The following is an 18,211-nucleotide window of genomic DNA, read 5'->3' on the forward strand; positions in this document are numbered from 1 at the left end:
GCTTGAAGGATTGTGCTCAGTAGCAGATCTGCCTTTTCATCTGTTACATGATAGACTTGAGTCCGCACAAATTTTTGCTACAATAAACCTTGCAAGACTGGGCGTGAGCCAAGTTTGCAGGGGATAACTTTATTTTTGCTGATTAATGTCTGCATTTACTAGTTCTATGAGAACTTCTACCCTGCACTTCCAATAGACATGCATCACTCAGGGCAGCTTCCAACAATTAAAATCACAGCATCAAGGAAAATACAATGGAGGCAGGAAGAACAGATAAAAGCATTATCTGCTTGGTGTGGAAAAGGCTGGCTTTACTATCCAGGTTGCAAGGGAGGGGTGTCATTTGGTCCCCAGAGCATAGTAAAATTTCCTAGACCAGTTTGTGCTGCCAAGTATGTGGCAAGTACTGTATTATAGTACAAAACCTGTATCAGTTAAACAGACTTTGGGCTAAGAAGGTATGCTCTGCTTTCTCTTTTCCTTTAATAGGTTAGGTTAAGTAAGCAGTGTTAAAAAGTTAAGGCTATCAAGCCCAGAAACAAATAACTGCTGCTGCTTTTAACAGCTTCATAAAAGAAAAATACTCCGCCTTCCCTTCCCTTGAAAATAACCTGCTTAAATAATCTGTCATCTTATTTAAATGTTACATTTATATCCCATGTTTCCTCCAAGGAGCTCATGGTGGTGTATATGATCCTCCTTTCCCAATTTTGTTTTCAAAAAACACACGATAAGGTTGGTTAGGCTGAGAGAGGGAGACTGCACCAAGGTCACCTAGTGAACGCCATAGCTGAATTGGAGATTTGAACATGGATCTCTACTGTCCCTTACCATGTGTAGCAGGTGTAAAGGAATCTTTGGCCCTCTGGTGTTGCTCAGCAACAAATCCCAGGATCTCTAGCCATTGGCCATAGTTGCAGGGCTGGGGATCCTGCAAATTTTATTCTAGCAGTATCTGGAGAGCCAATGGTTCCCCACACCTGATCAACAGGCTTGATGCTAAAATGGCCCACGTCACCTGCCATCATGCATACCTGTTCTGCCGTACTTTAGGAGAAGTGCAATTTTCTGACCTTATCCTGTACTCCCTCTTTGTGTCAAAGAGCCAAGAGTCTTTGCTGGTCAACAGCCCTACATTGTATTGGGTCCCCCTGGTTCAGTTTAAAGAACATTGTTGGGCGATTGACTTTAATGAATTCTATAGAACTGAAATTGTATACTGGTATCTGATCACTGACTCACTTGGTCTCTGCCTCTGCTGAATGTACCGTATTTTTCGCTCTATAGGACGCACTTTTTCCCCTCCAAAAATGAAGGGGAAATGTGTGTGCGTCCTATGGAGCGAATGCAGGCTCCCTGGCTTCAGCGATAGCAAGGCAAAGCCTCCGAAGCCTGCGCTACAGAGGCTTCCCGTTGCTTCCGCTGAAGCCAGGAGAGTCTGCTCTTTGAGGCTGGCGGTGGGGAAAGCAGCGCTTCCCCCATCGCCAGCCCCAGAGGATGGGGGGCAGCAGGAAGGCGCGCGACGCCTTCCCGCTACTCTCCAACCCGGCTTTGAGGCTGGCAGGGGGGAAAGCAGCGCTTCCCCCATCGCCAGCCCCAGAGGATGGGGGGCAGCAGGAAGGCGCGCGACGCCTTCCCGCTACTCTCCAACCCGGCTTTGAGGCTGGCGGGGGGGAAAGCAGCGCTTCCCCCATCGCCAGCCCCAGAGGATGGGGGGCAGCAGGAAGGCGCGCGACGCCTTCCCGCTACTCTCCAACCCGGCTTTGAGGCTGGCAGGGGGGAAAGCAGCGCTTCCCCCATCGCCAGCCCCAGAGGATGGGGGGCAGCAGGAAGGCGCGCGACGCCTTCCCGCTACTCTCCAACCCGGCTTTGAGGCTGGCGGGGGGAAAAGCAGTGCTTCCCCCATCGCCAGCCCCAGAGGATGGGGGCAGCAGGAAGGCGCGCGACGCCTTCCCGCTACTCTCCAACCCTCCTGCGGGCTTTTGCGGGAGATGGGGGAATTCCCCCACCTCCCGCAAAAGCAGGCAAAAGCCGTGTGCTCTTTAAAGAGGCTCCGTGGCTTCTGCAGGCTTTTCTAGGAGGTGGGGGAATTCCCCCACCTCCTAGAAAAGCCCGCAGGAGCCGCGCACCCTTTAAAGAGCGCACGGCTCTTGGGGGCTTTTCCCCAAGGACGGAGAAGGGACTGACTGGCCGAGTCAGTCCCTTCTCCCTCCTGCGGGCTTTTGCGGGAGATGGGGGAATTCCCCCACCTCCCGCAAAAGCAGGCAAAAGCCGTGCGCTCTTTAAAGGAGCTGCACGGCTTTGCTGGCTTTTCCAGGAGGTGGGGGAATTCCCCCACCTCGCAGAAAAGCCTGCAAGAGCTGTGCAGCCTTTAAAGAGCGCGCAGCTCTTGGGGGCTTTTCCCCAAGGAGGGAGAAGGGACTGACTGGCCGAGTCAGTCCCTTCTCCCTCCTTCGGGCTTTTGCAGGAGATGGGGGAATTCCCCCACCTCCCGCAAAAGCAGGCAAAAGCCGTGCGCTCTTTAAAGGTGCTGCACGGCTTTGCTGGCTTTTCCAGGAGGTGGGGGAATTCCCCCACCTCCTAGAAAAGCCCGCAGGAGCCGCGCACCCTTTAAAGAGCGCACGGCTCTTGGGGGCTTTTCCCCAAGGACGGAGAAGGGACTGACTGGCCGAGTCAGTCCCTTCTCCCTCCTGCGGGCTTTTGCGGGAGATGGGGGAATTCCCCCACCTCCCGCAAAAGCAGGCAAAAGCCGTGCGCTCTTTAAAGGAGCTGCACGGCTTTGCTGGCTTTTCCAGGAGGTGGGGGAATTCCCCCACCTCGCAGAAAAGCCTGCAAGAGCCGCGCAGCCTTTAAAGAGCGCGCAGCTCTTTGCGGCTTTTGCCCAAGGAGGGAGAAGGGACTGACTGGCCGTTTCAGTCCCTTCTCCCTCCTGGTCGAAAAGCCCGCAGGAGTCAAGTGGGGCTCCTGTGGGCTTTTGCGGGAGGTGGGGGAATTCCGCCACCTCCCGCAAAAGCAGGGAGAAGGTCTTGGAGTAGCGCACAGGCTGCGTGCAACCTGTCCACTGCTCCCAGAGCTGCGGGGGGGGGGGGAAATCATATTTTTTCCTTGATTTCCCCCCCTGAAAACTAGGTGCGTCCTATGGTCCGGTGCGTCCAATCGTGCGAAAAATACGGTACCTGCTTCCAATGTAGGTTGTTGCAGTGACTCTGGAAAATGTAGTTGTGCCTGTTATCAATGTAGTAGGATCCTAGAACAGATGAGTCTGCCATAGGGATAGCAGCTGGATGCCATGGGACCAAATCTAGTCCTCCGAATTCCACTACCTGAAACCCTAGTTGCCAACTAGGCTCAGTCAGTGGACACTTCACACCTGTAATGTGTGTGTGGGAGGGAGAGGGTCAACGGTTTGCCCGACCATCCTCTTCTCAAAGATGCACTCCTATAAGTTGATAGGTAACTTAGGGTATGGCTTTAAGCAGAGTGGCAGGATTCCTGCTGAAAGGTGCTGGGGCTGCGTTTTAAATTATTCCACCACAAAACCCTGTTATCCCGCCTCCACCACTACCTCAGATGTTCTTATATATATTTCCAAAATTTACACACTGTTTGTTGAGTCATTCCTCGTTATACTACCTTGAATATTTTTTTCTAGAAATGCACAATAATAATGGAATATTTCTAATGTGAAAATGTATTGTGTAACACATGTTTATTTTAGATATGTATTGAAATAAGTATGTATTTTCTGCAAATTTTGGTTGCTGTATTTGCTTTAGATTAGCATCAGTTTTTGAGTTCTACTTTTTGGCAGTTTCTGCCTTGAGAAACCTGTTTTATGCTGCATTATCAGAATATGCCTTCCTGATGTACTTTCCCATGTCTTGGGGTCTGATAATTACAAACTTCTGAAATATTTTCATTCCCTGTTTGCTCTTTGATATAAACGTTTGTTTTTATTTTGCTGTACATGTAGTAATTTTAGGGATAAAACTAAACCTTGATATCTGTTGTCTGTGGGAACTTTTTAGAGTCTTCCCACAATACTGCTATTAAAGGACTAAGTGGGTTCATGTGGCTGAAGTTTGTCTTGATTGGTTAGAATTAAACACATTCTTTTAAATCAAACAAATGTTCTTTTCCAGCAACATAGTCTCCTTTGATTGTTGGTTCTGTCACTGGATTTAATGACCAGATGGACGAGTTGAAGCTTGTGGGAATTTATAGCCTGAATAGGGCTTTCTCACTCTTTAAATGGGAGGATGACTTCATTTAGGGATTTAATGTTGGTAGTGGAAGGTTGAAAAATTGTTTTCAACTCTTGGCAGGCTGAAGCCGAAGATCTGTGGAAGAGTATCGTAAACTGCACCTGTGTCAAAAATACCATTATTAATGCACTGTCCATCCAAGTGCTGGGTTGCAGCATTGCCTGAAGTTTGATGTGGAATCATCACTGCTGTTTCCTTTTCAAAGAGAGTATTTGTGTTATAATTCAGTCACAAAGGTGTGCCTCAGTACCACCTTGCAGCACTAACATATGATACTAGAGTCCATGCCTTAGCTGAGACTCTTGGGTGTCCTCCAGGATACAGTAGGGGGTTATTCCACTACAGTGGTACCTCGGGTTACATACGCTTCAGGTTACGGACTCCGCTAACCCAGAAATAGTGCTTCAGGCTAAGAACTTTGCTTCTGGATGAGAACAGAAATCGTGCTCTGGCGGTGCGACAGCAGCAGGAGGCCCCATTAGCTAAAGTGGTGCTTCAGGTTAAGAACAGTTTCAGGTTAAGAACGGACCTCTGGAATGAATTAAGTATGTAACCAGAGGTACCACTGTATATGTTGCAGAATTTCATGTGGTGGTGCAGAGGAAGGATACTGATACATGATAACTTGTAGACAGTTTGCAACCTGATTTAATTGTAAAAGAATCTGTAGTGTAGAAGATATAATAGTCACAGACAGTCCTGGGGCAGGGAGAAGGAAAAAGGAAACACAGCCACATATGTGAGGATTCAGATCCTATGTTGTGGGTAGGGTTGCAAGTGTGTCTCAGGTCTTGAAGCCTGCTGCCTGAAAATAATTGTATCGGTTGTAGAGCTGAGCAGCAATACTATACAAATTCTCGTGCACACACAAAAACCATGAATGTTGGTTTCGGTTTTCTTAAGCAATATATTGGAGCAAGATATAAACATCCTAGAGAAGAGAAAACACTTTCCACATGCAGGAAGGTATCTGGTTGGATACTAAAAGAACAAATGGGCTTTTTGTTGCTTTTGTTTCTGCTATAGATTTGCAGTATGTGTGCTTTGGATTTATTATCCTAATTCTGTGTATAGAATGTGGTGCAGTTAAAGGCATGTCAAGGAATATAGTATTTTTTGCTAAAATATTCAGTTCAATTTTGATGCACTAATTGTGTTGAGTAGACCCTGGTCCATGAAAGTTTATGCTGCAAGCATATTTCTTGGGGTTTTGGTTTTTTTGCTGTGAGAGACTAACATGGTTACCCCTCTGCTGATATGTACCTGATTATGATGCCAAGTTAACCCAGGAGCAATCAGTTTGTCTTGAAATGGCCACATGCTGCTTGTGAACGTCAAATGGTTAACCAGGATGTAAACTGGCATGGTGTGTGTTAGGCCTACATATTCCCCATTTGCAATTTGAACTATGTCAGTTGTCATGCACATTTTAATGGCATCATAATGGGATAAAATACTCTTATTTAATAAACAGCTCACTTAGATTTCCAAATCTAAAAACGAGTAAATGTGTTCACTCACTAGAATTCCCCTTTGTGCCCCAAAGCATTGAGACAGCTATGAAGCTCATGTTACTTTCATTTTATTTACCTATTATTGCATTTCCCCCCCGCCTTTCCTCCAAGGGGCTCAAGGTGCCACATACATTTCTCCCTTTCTACATTGTATCCTCACAGCAACCCTGTGAGGTAGGTTTGGCTGAGGGATTGACTGTCCCAGATTCACCCAGAGAGCCTCATGTCTATTGTATCACACTAGGATTTGTCACCACTGTGATTTAGCAAGAATTTCAAAGACAAAGGCAGGTTTTTTATAAAAATAATCTGGTTTGCATGTGCATTCTAAACGTTTCCCTTTTATTAAATTAGAATAATTCTGACTGTTAAATACTAATGTAATGTTTGCAACCACATGTCTAGACAAAATGTAAAAACGTGCATTTTCCTAGCCTTTAATTTCGTGCAATCCAATTAAAGCACTGAATTATTTTTCTGCATATGTAGTTTCGGTATACAACACTTGCTAAATATTGCTAGTCTGTGTGAACTGATTTTTTTTTTTTCCTTAAAGAAACCCTAAACTGCGAGGCACAATCAACTGTCCCTTTTGTATTCATGCTTTGTGGGGAGGAGGTGGGGCGGATTGACAGGAGCTCTCTATAAATGAGCTCCATTTGGATTGGCTTAACTCAAGTAATCATGACGCTGCCCTGTGTTTCAGTAACCACCCTCGACAGAGTGTCCTGTTAAGAGGAGGCATGTTTTCACCTTGAGTAGAAACTCTTGGTTGATGCTTATGAGTGTTGCCTTGTTTTGCAGTTCTTTCGGGAGTTTTATCTGGAGCTCGCTCTGTAAGTTGTAGAACAGTTCACTTTGCTTGAGATCTCTGCTCTTGAGGTGTGAATATGATAGGGTATCTATTTTAGACATAAGGAATGCATTTGTGACTAGCAAGGCAGTTACTTGAAGAATTAACTTTGCTTCTCTTTGAAACAGCTTCAAAGCATTGAGTAAGTTTTTAATAATGGGGTTTCCCCCCTCTTGATAAACTTTTATAGAATTTTTGAAAATCGCACACCTTCTATGGAAGTAGAAAAGAATGAGAGGCCGTTCTATGACAGTTTTCTGATTCATGATGGGGTTGATTCTCCCCTTTGTAAAAAGTACTTTATAGCATCTATTTTCAAGAAATAAATTGAGCTGAAAGGAGGCAGATAAGATCTTCTGTTTGGTTGAAAACTACCTTAACCTCAAGCATCACTGTCTTATTATTGGAAGTAAACTTTACTCTAGCTGAATACAAATATGTGTAGTACGTATCTGAAATATATAGTCTATAGTATGTGTAGTAAATGTGTTTGTACAGTAAATGAAATGGGTTTTATTCAGGGAAGATAGTTTTTACTGCCAGGTTTTTCCTAATAAATGATAGTCTTTCTGTAGCTGAAGGTAACAGACGCCAGCATGAGTTTTTGAAATGCAACATACCAGTGCTTGTCGTGCAGGATGGCTTGCAATTAAGCAAGCTATATAAGGATGTGTAGGGAAAGTTGGAATTGGTTGGTGAAGTAACCCTTTTATATAACTGATATTTATTAGGCATTATTTCCTTCCTGGAGTATAAATCTTTCATCCTCCTTGGTCTTATTGCAAGCTTTGTGCATGTAATTTTAGAACCATGTAGGGATGTAATTTGCCTAGAACTATTTTAATTATCCTGCCTGCCATAACAGGGTCTGTTAAATTTTAAATACTTGAATGACTTTAACCTGTGGGAGGGAAAAAGCCATCTTATCCAACTGGTCTGTGCCTGGCGTTACAAGCCAGATTTGAAATTTTATTAAGTATTGTAGAATTAACTGTGTTATGTAAGAGGGGTGTGTGTATATGTGTGTACACCCCAAACAAACAAACAAAAAGAATTGCTTGCAAGTTGCTATGAAATAATCTGTTGTTGTAAACTAAACCCCATGTTATTATCAATTAGAAACAAGCTTTGTCTTTGTGGCTCAATTTGATTGTTTTATAGGAAGCTCTATATGGTTGTGGTTAGTAGTACAATCCTGCTGGGCTTTCCGTTTTGAAGAGGAGGATGTGTGCAAATTTTGTAACATTTGCCTCTTTTGCTTTTGAGCAGAAAAAATGTTTTTCCATGGGTTTCTACATACCAATTTTAGATGGATTCCCATGGGTAAGGTGAGGTCCATATTAAGGAAAACAAATATTTGCTGGTTGGCAAATATTCCTCTGTCACTAGTCCATAATAGTCCATAATTCCTCTGTCACTAGTCCATAATAAACGCCCAAGTGATCTGTTGCCGCTTAGGTTTACATGGGGTAAAGTTCAGAGTTCTTTCAGGGCAAGTGCCTTCTGACCTATATTGTACGGGTTGAGTTGCATCTGAGTCTTTCTTAAATGCTGGCAAAGTACTGGCAGTAATTAATCTGCCACATGTAAACAAGCTCCGTAAGTCAGCAGGGTTTGCCCTGGATTCCATCACAGAGGAAATCTAAGGATAACCCATTAGAATTCCCTTTAAAGTTCCTTATTTCCATTTGTGTATGCTATTCTGCTGTTGGCTGGGAATAAATTGCAGTTTCCTTGGAGTTTGAACTTGGCTCTGCAAGTGTCCTGCTTGACCCCTCACCTTTGTTTTCTGTGATAGCCTTCCCCTTGGATATACTCTTTGGCTGGGTAGAAGGGTATAAAGTGTTTTTACAAGTCTCTACTACAAATCTGCTTTTTGGGATTGGGCGTTTCACTGTACAATAAAGGGCCTACTCTACTTGGCTTCTGTTTGTAAAACCATCAAGGCTTGGCACTTGCTTAATATTTTCTGATTTTGGAGATTATTATTTATTTGAGTAGTGTTTTGAGTAGAGCGCTTTACAAAATATTAGCTTAGTCTCTGCCCAAATATTTCTAATCTAACACAAACAGAAAGCAAACGGATTAGTTTGAACAGTGTACAGAGCAAGCCTTGCTAATTGATGGAAACTCATCCTTTCTTTAGTTTGGTAAATCTGCAAACTAGGGGGTGTTAAATCTGGACTAGGAGGTGGGATGGAATGACGGTACCAGCCCAAGACTACCCTTTTCATTGACCTGCATAGCAATATATTGGCTGGAAAAAAACCTCCAAAGTATTTCCATAAAACCTAATTAAGTTTTCTATTTCATAAACTCTATTGAGGAACCCTGTTATTCAGAAGGCAAAGAGATTTTGAGTCCCGTAGGTGATACCACTTGTGCCTTTGTATGAGTGTGAAGAATAGTCCCCCTGAAAAAGATTTCACACAGTCTTTCAAATGATTTATGTAGTGTCTTAATGAGATGTTGTTGATGTGAAGTTGGTATTTAAAGTCAAGAAATTTGGGGCATTTATTGTAGTTTACTCTCAAGGCTTCTGTCTTTTGTGAAGATATGCCTGGAACAACAACAACAACAACAACAACAACAACAACAACATATTTTATAGCACGATCATAGTGCATTTTTGAGTAGCAAGAGAGATCCCTGGCGTTAAAAGCTTTCAGTAAGAAATCTGAAGTGATAGATAACATTTGTAATCGGGTGGAGGTGAGGGTAAATGTGCTGAAGACTTTATGGATAACGTGGGCACTTAGAATGGGTTTGAAAGAAGACAGAAGGCATTATTTAGATATTCAAGAAAGCCATTCTAGCCAAAAGGGGCAACAAGGGAGAAACTGTAGGCATCTAAGGATGTTTGGAGACCTTTAGATGGCTGAGGGTGGTGGAGGTGGAGGAGAAAGGGAAATTGTTTTGGGATGGGGAAAAATGATTTTTAGTTATTGTAATAAATCAGAGTGAAAGACTAGGATACAAGAGCAAAAAGAATGGGATTAGGGACATAGCTATGGAGGTTTTTGAAGCCAAGAATGAGGAGTTTATGCTGGGTTTGGAGCAGATATGGACCTGCTGAAGGCGCATCATGTGATCAGAACAATGAGTGAGCTAAATGGTTTTGGTGGCAAAGTTCTGGATAGAAGTGAAGAGGCTGAAGTGTGACCGTGGAAGACAAGATGAGAAGTTACTAGTTTGAGAACTAGAGTTTTTGTCGGGGGGGTCAAAGAGAAAGGGGTTTATTTTTGCCCTTGTTGTAAAGTGACATGTTATGGTGCTGAGCTGAATGTGAATGCCAAAGGAGAGGGATGATAGTGGATAGTGATGCTGTCGGTGGTTATAGAAAATATATGAGGAGTGGAGGTCTTGGGAGGAAAGGCGACGGAGGTTAATTCTCAACCCTCACTGTGTTTGACACTGTGATTAAATATTAAGCAGAAATAACAGACAGGTAGGCAGAGTTCTGAGATAGAGGAGGGAGTTCTGATGTGGAGGTAGGTGTCATAAGCACATAGGTCTGGAGTGCTTATTTCAGACCAATGGCCACATTCTCATCTGGACAACTTTCCAGGAGCCACATGGCATTGGTGGGTGGCACCAAAGCCAAAAAGTGTAAATTTTAGCATTGAACCATAGGTTAGTATCTACCCACCATCCGGGCAACCAAGAAACACTGCCAGAATTCAAGGACCACATTTCAGCCAGGCAAAAACACTTAAGGGGTGTGCGAAGCAGGGCTGTTATGGGGAAATGGGTGTGGCTGAGAAAGGGGAGTGGCCTATGTAGAGTCCTGATGGTCAGACGGAGAGTGTGGAGGGTCACATTTGCTCCCTCCCACCCGAGGTTCCCCACCCCTGATATAGTTGATATTGAAAGTTTTGGTATGAGATGAGGTCACTAAGGGGAGAGTATATGCGGAGGTCACAACAGACCATGATGGAGAGGGGGAAAGCAAAGGAAGAGCTTCCCTTCCCTGTGGAAAAGTTGAATGAGCAATTGCGTCAACAGGAAGAGAAGCGGATGAGGGGAGTCATGGAAACCTAGAGCATGAAGTGAGTCATGCAGGAGAGAACCATCAGTTGTTCCATAGGCTGCAAAGATAGTTGCCAGTGAGGAGATCATCAGTGAAGGGCTGATCTACTGGTATGCTGAGGGCAGAAGTCAGATCTTATGGGATCAAGAGAAGCTGTGGTAGAGAGAGTTGACAGTAGGTGTAAGTGATGCATCCCAGGAGTTTAGAGATAAAGAACACAAGAGAAGTTGAGCAGTAGCTGCAGAGGCAGGTTGGGTCAAGGGGGTGTCCTTTTTGGAGAGGGTGGAAAGTGTTAGTGTGTCTAAATGCAGAAGGGAAGGAATGTGCTGATGAGATGGGGGGGAGGCAGAGAAAAGTGGTATATTTATTTATTAAATTTGTATACTGCCCTTCATCCGAAGATCTCAGGTCAATCCGAAGATTGAGGAAGAATAATGGGAGGCGGTAGATAGAATCAAAGGGGAAGATAACAGCGGAATAATGAACTAGATGGGAGGAAAGAGAAAAGGAAAGAGAGTTAGATAGGGGGTTATTTTATTTTTATCAGGCAAACCCTTCAATGTGGAGGGAGGGCATAAAGTCCTAGTAGGACTTCAAAGGATGGAAGAGGTGCTGAAGATTCCTAGAGTTGGTGTGCATCATAGCAGTACAGTGGTACCTCAGGTTACATACGCTTCAGGTTATACACTCCGCTAACCCAGAAATAGTGCTTCAGGTTAATAACTTTGCTTCAGGATAAGAACAGAAACCGTGCTCCGGTGGCGCGGCGGCAGCAGGAGGCCCCATTAGCTAAAGTGGTGCTTCAGGTTAAGAACAGACCTCTGGAACGAATTAAGTACTTAACCCGAGGTACCACTGTATTCTTGATGAGTCATATGGCAAGCAGAAAGGAGAGGATGACTTTTACAATGGACAAAACTGCTCAGCTGTTTGATTCTCTCCCAGAGGCATTCAGCTGCATGAGAGCAGGAACACTGGGCCTGGAGAGAGGCAAGAGGGCTGAGGATTAGAGGCGTGAATACTTCGTTAGTGGAGAAGTACAAATGAGCCAAGAGAGGGCAAACAGGCACAAGTTGGGTGAGTGGGTGAAAATTGCAGATTCTGAGGAGCAGATAGAAGAGAGCGAGGACTAGATCTGAGAGGGCTCTGAATGAATAGACTGCAGGCTGGGGGGAAAGCAAGGATGGAAATATGGTTTGGGAAGAGACTGTACAGTGTTAAGGGTGCTGTGGTTAGACCGAGAATTCCACAGCTGAGGGATAGACTGAGAACTGTTCTTGGTGATGACAAAGTAGCATTTTTAATGTTAAAACGTCCCAGAAAGAGACTGTAAGTGGAAACTCAAATGCTTTGGTTTTGAAGTGTCGTGGCTTTAGTGGCTGACCATAAACTCAAATGTTAGAAAACCTAATAGAAGTGAAAAAATATGTCTACTTATCACAGTGCTGGCATCTGTTACAGTAATGCAAACACCAGATATTGTTTGCCAAATGCATGCTGATTAGCTGCAAAGCCTCACCTTGTGTTTCAGTATATTTCTTTGTGTAGAATATTTTGCCTCTTCTGAATTTTTGGTTGCCTTTTTTTTGAATATAATTCCTGGAGGTCGTCTCCCCCCCCCAGTAGTTGCCAAATTGTATGTCAAGTTCTAGCAATCATAACTGCCAAGCACAGAATAATTATGGCTTTTATGTTTTTGATTTAAAATGAAATAACATTGATTTTTAGCAGGGTCTTATTATATTGTTGCCTTTTTGAAAGCACTCATGGTGCTTTCTAAAACTACTGCAACAATATAAACCATCTAGCCATTTGGTCATTAGGTGAATGACCTTATTAGATACTGTCCTCGCTTGGGAGCTGTAGCTAGCTGTAAGCTATGAATGGTTAACAGTTTTCAGTGAAACTGTGAGCACACACTTGTGTAGTGAAGACGATAATTTGTTCCGTAAGCTTTTCCATTAAGGCAAATTCCCCTTGATACTATTGATTGATGTCAGATTAACTTCCATTCACAACTCCAGGAGAGTGATCTCTGTGACATGGAAGTGAATTGTGTATGATCCAGGACTTTGTGTGGATGCAAGGCAGTGTCAGTGGTGTAAACCTATGCCGACAATAGCCAAATAGGTTTTTAAAAAGGAGGATCAGGGGTGTGCACCCTAGGCATGTTTTGTGACTGCCACAGGTCCAATTGCGACCACGTGGAGATCTCTGAATGCCAGGTTGGTGGCTGACGTCTGCATTTGGCTGGCCCCTCTAGCTTTCTTAAGCAGGTAGGCAAAAGAGCTTTTATTTATTGCATTTATATCTCACCTTTTTCTTCAAAGAGTAAATGGTTCACCTCAGTTAATCCCTACAGAGACCCTGTGAGGTAGATTAAGAGGCTGTGACTGGCTCAAGGTCACCCAGTGAACTTCATGACTGAGTAGGGATTTGAACCCTGATTTCCCAGGTCCTAGTCCAAAAACCTAACAACACAACACTGCCTTTCTAGAGTCCTTGTGCTATGAGGCAGCTATATACATTAAGTAGGTAAATAAATATGGAGCAAGCCAAATGTCACTTAGAGAAGAATCTGAAGTAATTTCCTTGAAGCTTGAATTTGTTTTATTCTGGATTGATTTATTATTTGATGTTTTAATGTGCTGTAAACCACTTTGAGGTTTTTTCTTTAAAATATTAATTGGCATAGAACAGAAATCAACAACAATAATAAAATCCACTGGAGAAAAATTGGCACCTAGATTTTTTGTGTGGTGACCATAAACCAGGTTTACGGTGCCATTTGGCGATTAGCTTATATATCTGAGTTTCTAACACTGAAAGTGTACCTCCACAGGAATCCTTGGGCCACCGCAAACCACACATTCACACCCCCAGGAGAGTGTTTGTGCATATTTTTGTAATTAATTGGCATGGGCCCATTTACTTGTCAGCATTTTGCACTCAAAAGAAAGTATTGGGTTGGTCTTAAATTGATGCCATTTCATCCTGGATGTATGATTTGTGATAGCCCAAGTTTACTGTGACTATGTGAGGTGCACACCCCAGTTCCTAATTCTTTTTGACATACTAGAGCTATGCAGTATTTTGCTCCCAAAGCGTTGGACCAGACACAATTCACTCCTATCTCTTGGAGGTGAGGATATGTAATTTGGGTGGCTTAATGATTATTTTGGGGGTCACACCTCAATTCCTAATTCCTTTCTACATATTTTAACTATTGTTGATATAGTATAATATATTAGTTAGCATTATTGAAACATAGCATAAATTTGACATAAGTTGCATGGATGTAGGTGCCATGGTTCTCAGTTCTGTAGGTCAGCAGCTATTTTGGAAAATGGCTCTCACAGACTTTTGCCAACCTGCAGATGATGTCATCTCAATTGTTTTCATTGCAAACAATGTCTGCTGTGCCCTCCAAGTAGATACTGCTGTCAGTAATGATTTTCCTATAGAATTCAATTACAAGGACAACAGGAACACAGCAAAGTGTTTCACTTGAACTACCTTGAACCAGTTTCATTTGGCCTCTTCAGATTTGCTTACGATTTGATCTTGTTGGTGACTTTATCTCTGTCATACATCTCCTAATTCATTCTAATCCGAATCCTTGAACAGTTCCTCCTCTTGTGGATGATAGAAAAGCTGATGTTCAAGGACAGGAGCATTGTGCTCTCAATTTTTAAACTATGAACCCAGCAGTGAAATTTAGACTATTTAGCAATATTGCAGGGAAGGAAAGGGTTGAGAGAAATGGGAGAGATTGCCATTATCATACTTACTGTGACTGAGCCAGTTGTAAAGAAGAGCTGCACCAGTAGGTAACTTGCATAAATTGCAGATGTCCCTATCAATGCAACTACAGGAAAAATATGAGTCATTGAATCAAAGTCTTTTGTAATAGACTATACCTAAGGGCACTACAGATTCCCTTAAAAGATATTGAGAGGTTAATGCTGTTAGAGCAGTATGTGGTTATAAATACGCTACTTGTAGGTTGACTCAGTAGGAGTTCCCTTAGCCCCTGGACTAACCCAACACATATCTTCTAAAATCAAGCAAGCAGGATGATACCATTGCAGGTTGTGAAATTTTTAATTGAGTAGTTCTCTGCAAATTGTTGTAGGCAATTTCAGATCTTGGCAGGAATTCTCTAAATATATCTTACTCGGGATTATTAAAGGTAGATCTTATGTAATGTAAGGTAAGCGACCATTTGTACTGTGATTTTTGACCTCAGAGCAAAAACTTCATTTTTGAGCCATCATGACACAGGTTTTATTGGGTTGCTCTGAAGTATGTTTACTTCTTGTATTAATCAGAGGATACATATTAATTGTTGCTTAGCACTCATTATACCTTTGGTCTCTTTTTTTCTTCGTTACATTACATGGTTCATCTTTGTGGCCCGTATTGGAATTGAGCAAGTGGATTTGGGGTTATGGAAATGGGTCTTACTGTGAATGCTTCCCTAGAAGTTGGGGTTGTTTACTGTACAGGCAGCTTACTCACTGGGAAACAGGAAAAGAATGTGCTCTGTTCATCAGTGTTTTGGAATTGAGAGCAGTAAACAATGCAGAGACGTACAGTTAACTGCAGGCAATTCCACCAGCAGATTATTACAGTAGATCAAAGTGAATACTATACACCACAGTGCAGGGAAGTGATAGCGATTGATTGACGTGTCATCCTGAAGGAAGTGACTTTGTGACATCTGGTTGACCCATTCCGGTTCTTTTTTGTTAAGTCATCCTGGGGTGAAGTCTGTGCATTAGGAAGGATGTTTCTTCAGTGCTTGTGTGTGCAACAGTGTTGTAACTTAACAAGCCAGTTGAACCTTACTTTAACATGCCTAAATCCTGTCATTTGATCTGAATCCCAAGTACATTGTGTAGAATTCTAGAATATAACCACCATGGAGTAGTGGTTAGGGAACGTTAGGGCTAGGGTGTGGGCAGGGGCGCCGACTTATAAAAAATATTGGGGGGGGGCGGGGACCCATACCGACTTATAAAAAATATTGGGGGGGGGGGCCAAGACCTCCAAACCGCTGCTGCTGGGGGAACGAAAGGGGCGAGCCCCGGGCTGCCCCGACCTTAAGTGAACCTGTGAGGGCCCGCCCTTTGCGGCAGCCGATTGGCTGCCGCCGTGGGCGGTGAATATTAATGAGCTAGGGGGAATCCCCGCTTCTTACGGGGCTGGCGTCAGCCCCGCGAGATTGTTGATGGGTCGAGAGCCCGCAACCCCACCCCCTCTCTAGATCGGGAGTGGCTTTGTTTTAACTCATTACTGAATGTATTCTAAAAGGTAACTATCGTCAAACAAGGAAAATAAAAAATACCAACATAATTTTGTGATTTTACAAAGCATAATATAACTAATAATTTTCTTAAATTATTGAGGGGCAGAGCCCCCCAAATGAATTTTTGAGGGGGCTCGGGCCCCCTCAGGCCCCATGGAGTCGGCGCCTATGGATGTGGGAGATCAAGGTTCAAATCCACACTTGGCAATGAGCCCCTCTATATGTCCATCCTTACCTCACAGAGGTGTTGGAGGAAGGGGGTGGGATATAAATTAAATAAACACATTTATAAATATGTCATCCATACCCAAGCATCCATTATACCTACTGAATGTGTTTCTTTTCTATCTCTCCATTGGGTTGAACATATGTCTCCTGCACTTGCATTACTGAGTAAAGATCAGCTGACTACTTAGCAAATCTTCTAACACTCTGGGTAACTTTGTCCCTAGCAGCTGAATACCATATTTTTTGCTCTATAAGACTCACTTTTTCCCTCCTAAAAAGTAAGGGGAAATGTGTGTGCATCTTATGGAGCGAATGCAGGCTGCACAGCTATCCCAGAAGTCAGAACAGCAAGAGGGATTGCTGCTTTCACTGCGCAGCGATCCCTCTTGCTGTTCTGGCTTCTGAGAGTCAGAATATTTTTTTTCTTGTTTTCCTCCTCCAAAAACTAGGTGCGTCTTGTGGTCTGGTGCATCTTATAGAGCGAAAAATACGGTACATGACAGACATGAAAGAAACAGTGAAAAGTCTGTCTTATGACTGTTGCTACTCACACCAAGGTATCCTGCGCCATTCAGTAGGAATGCATCGCTGTATCAATAATATGCTTCAATAATTATGACTGCCCATATAGCCAGTGTTAGCAACTGAGATATGAAAGGTAGGAGCCAAATGGCACCTTAAACCTAGGTTATGGGCGCAACAATGGAATGTCTAGGCACGCTTTTTTATAACAAGAATACAAAGCTGAAAACGAATGAACTGCAGCTAAAATATTATGTTCAATTTTTTACATGGTCTAGTCCTTCCACTGCCCACTCCCCTAATATTATTAAGAGCGTCTCTTCTGCAGTCTTCAGAGAGCAACTGGAAGTGGGGAGGCAGAAAAAGGTCCTCCTTTCCTTCCACTCTGCAGTTTTAATCTGAAATCTCAGGCGCAGTACTGCGCCCAGAGCTCAGAAACTGCTCGCGTTAATGGAATTCCCTTTCGCAAAATGCACCTGAAACAATGGGATTTTTGAATACTGCATATAGCATCTAATAAATCTGAGGCACATGACCTATGCACAACACTTAACTTATGTGTACAACACAGCACAGAAATAGGGTAAGGAGGCAAAGTTTGTGAAGTAAAGGTAAAACAGAACACTTCTCATCTTATGCAGTAGTCTGGTAGCTGAGTGTTGTATTCAGAAGGCAGTGGCATGAATTTTAACGACCACTCTTTCCATCTTTTCTACTTAAAAATACTAGAAACATTGTGTACCTTGATGTACAAATGGTGTTCCTCTGTTGCAGCTTAGGAGCTGCTCAAAATTCTTTGTGAACATATGAAGCTGACTTTTTCTGAGTCCAGCTAGCTTAGTACTGTTCATTGGGTGACAGTGGTGCTCCAGGACAAGAGATTATTATTACTATTAAATTTCTATGGCGCTGTGGTCTAAACCACTTAGCCTCTTGGGCTTGCTGATCAGAAGGTCAGCGGTTCAAATCCCCGCGACAGGGTGAGCTCCCATTGCTCGGCCCCAGCTCCTGCCAACCTATCAGTTCAAAAGCATGCCAGTGCGAGATTATAAATAGGTACCGCTGCAACGGGAAGATGAATAGCGTTTCCATGCACTCTGGCACTCGTCACAGTCCTCCGTGCACCAGTAGCAGTTTAGTCATGCTGGCCACATAACCCGGAAAACTGTCTGTGGACAAATACTGGCTCCCTCGGCCTGAAAGCGAGATGAGCGCCACAACCCCATAGTTGCCTTTGACTGGACTTAACCATCCAGGGGTCCTTTACCTTTTTACCTTTACCTTTTACTGCCCTTCATTTGAGGATCACAGGGCGGTTTACAGTATATGAACACAAAAATATACAACATAATAACAAAACAATAACGTCCCCACAGTTTAAAAGGCCATAGATTGTTTAATTAGCCAAAGGTCTGGGAGAAAAGGGATGTTTTTGTCTGGTGCGCACCTCTGGTGCCCAAATATCTGTAATGTAGGCTCCAGGCGAGC

General features: G+C 43.4%; 1 protein-coding gene and 1 long non-coding RNA gene across 12 annotated transcripts in view; one reads left to right on the forward strand and one right to left on the reverse strand.

Annotated features, from left to right (window-relative positions):
* Positions 1-18,211, forward strand: part of SLC20A2 (solute carrier family 20 member 2) — a 90,641-nt gene that overhangs the window by 22,072 nt on the left and 50,358 nt on the right. The window contains exon 1 of one of the 10 annotated variants that reach the window (XM_081884029.1): positions 6,291-6,615. The exons of 8 other annotated variants lie outside the window; for them this stretch is intronic. The gene's annotated coding sequence lies outside the window, so the exon portion shown is untranslated. Of the gene's footprint in view, positions 1-6,290; positions 6,616-6,753; positions 6,775-18,211 lie in introns of those variants that run through there. One more of the 10 variants, XM_081884030.1, reaches the window with a different exon arrangement.
* LOC309354391 lies at positions 6,567-15,604 on the reverse strand. Of its 2 annotated transcripts, XR_014162247.1 has the most exons (4): positions 15,130-15,604; positions 14,454-14,530; positions 12,979-14,120; positions 6,567-6,655 (listed from the first exon to the last, which is right to left on the reverse strand). It is a non-coding gene; the product is annotated as an uncharacterized lncRNA (long non-coding RNA). The 2 variants fall into 2 exon arrangements; XR_014162248.1 differs by having other exon boundaries at positions 14,454-15,604.

The sequence above is a fragment of the Podarcis melisellensis genome, assembly GCF_964234715.1.
Source record: "Podarcis melisellensis genome assembly, chromosome: 13".
Lineage (NCBI taxonomy): Eukaryota > Metazoa > Chordata > Lepidosauria > Squamata > Lacertidae > Podarcis > Podarcis melisellensis.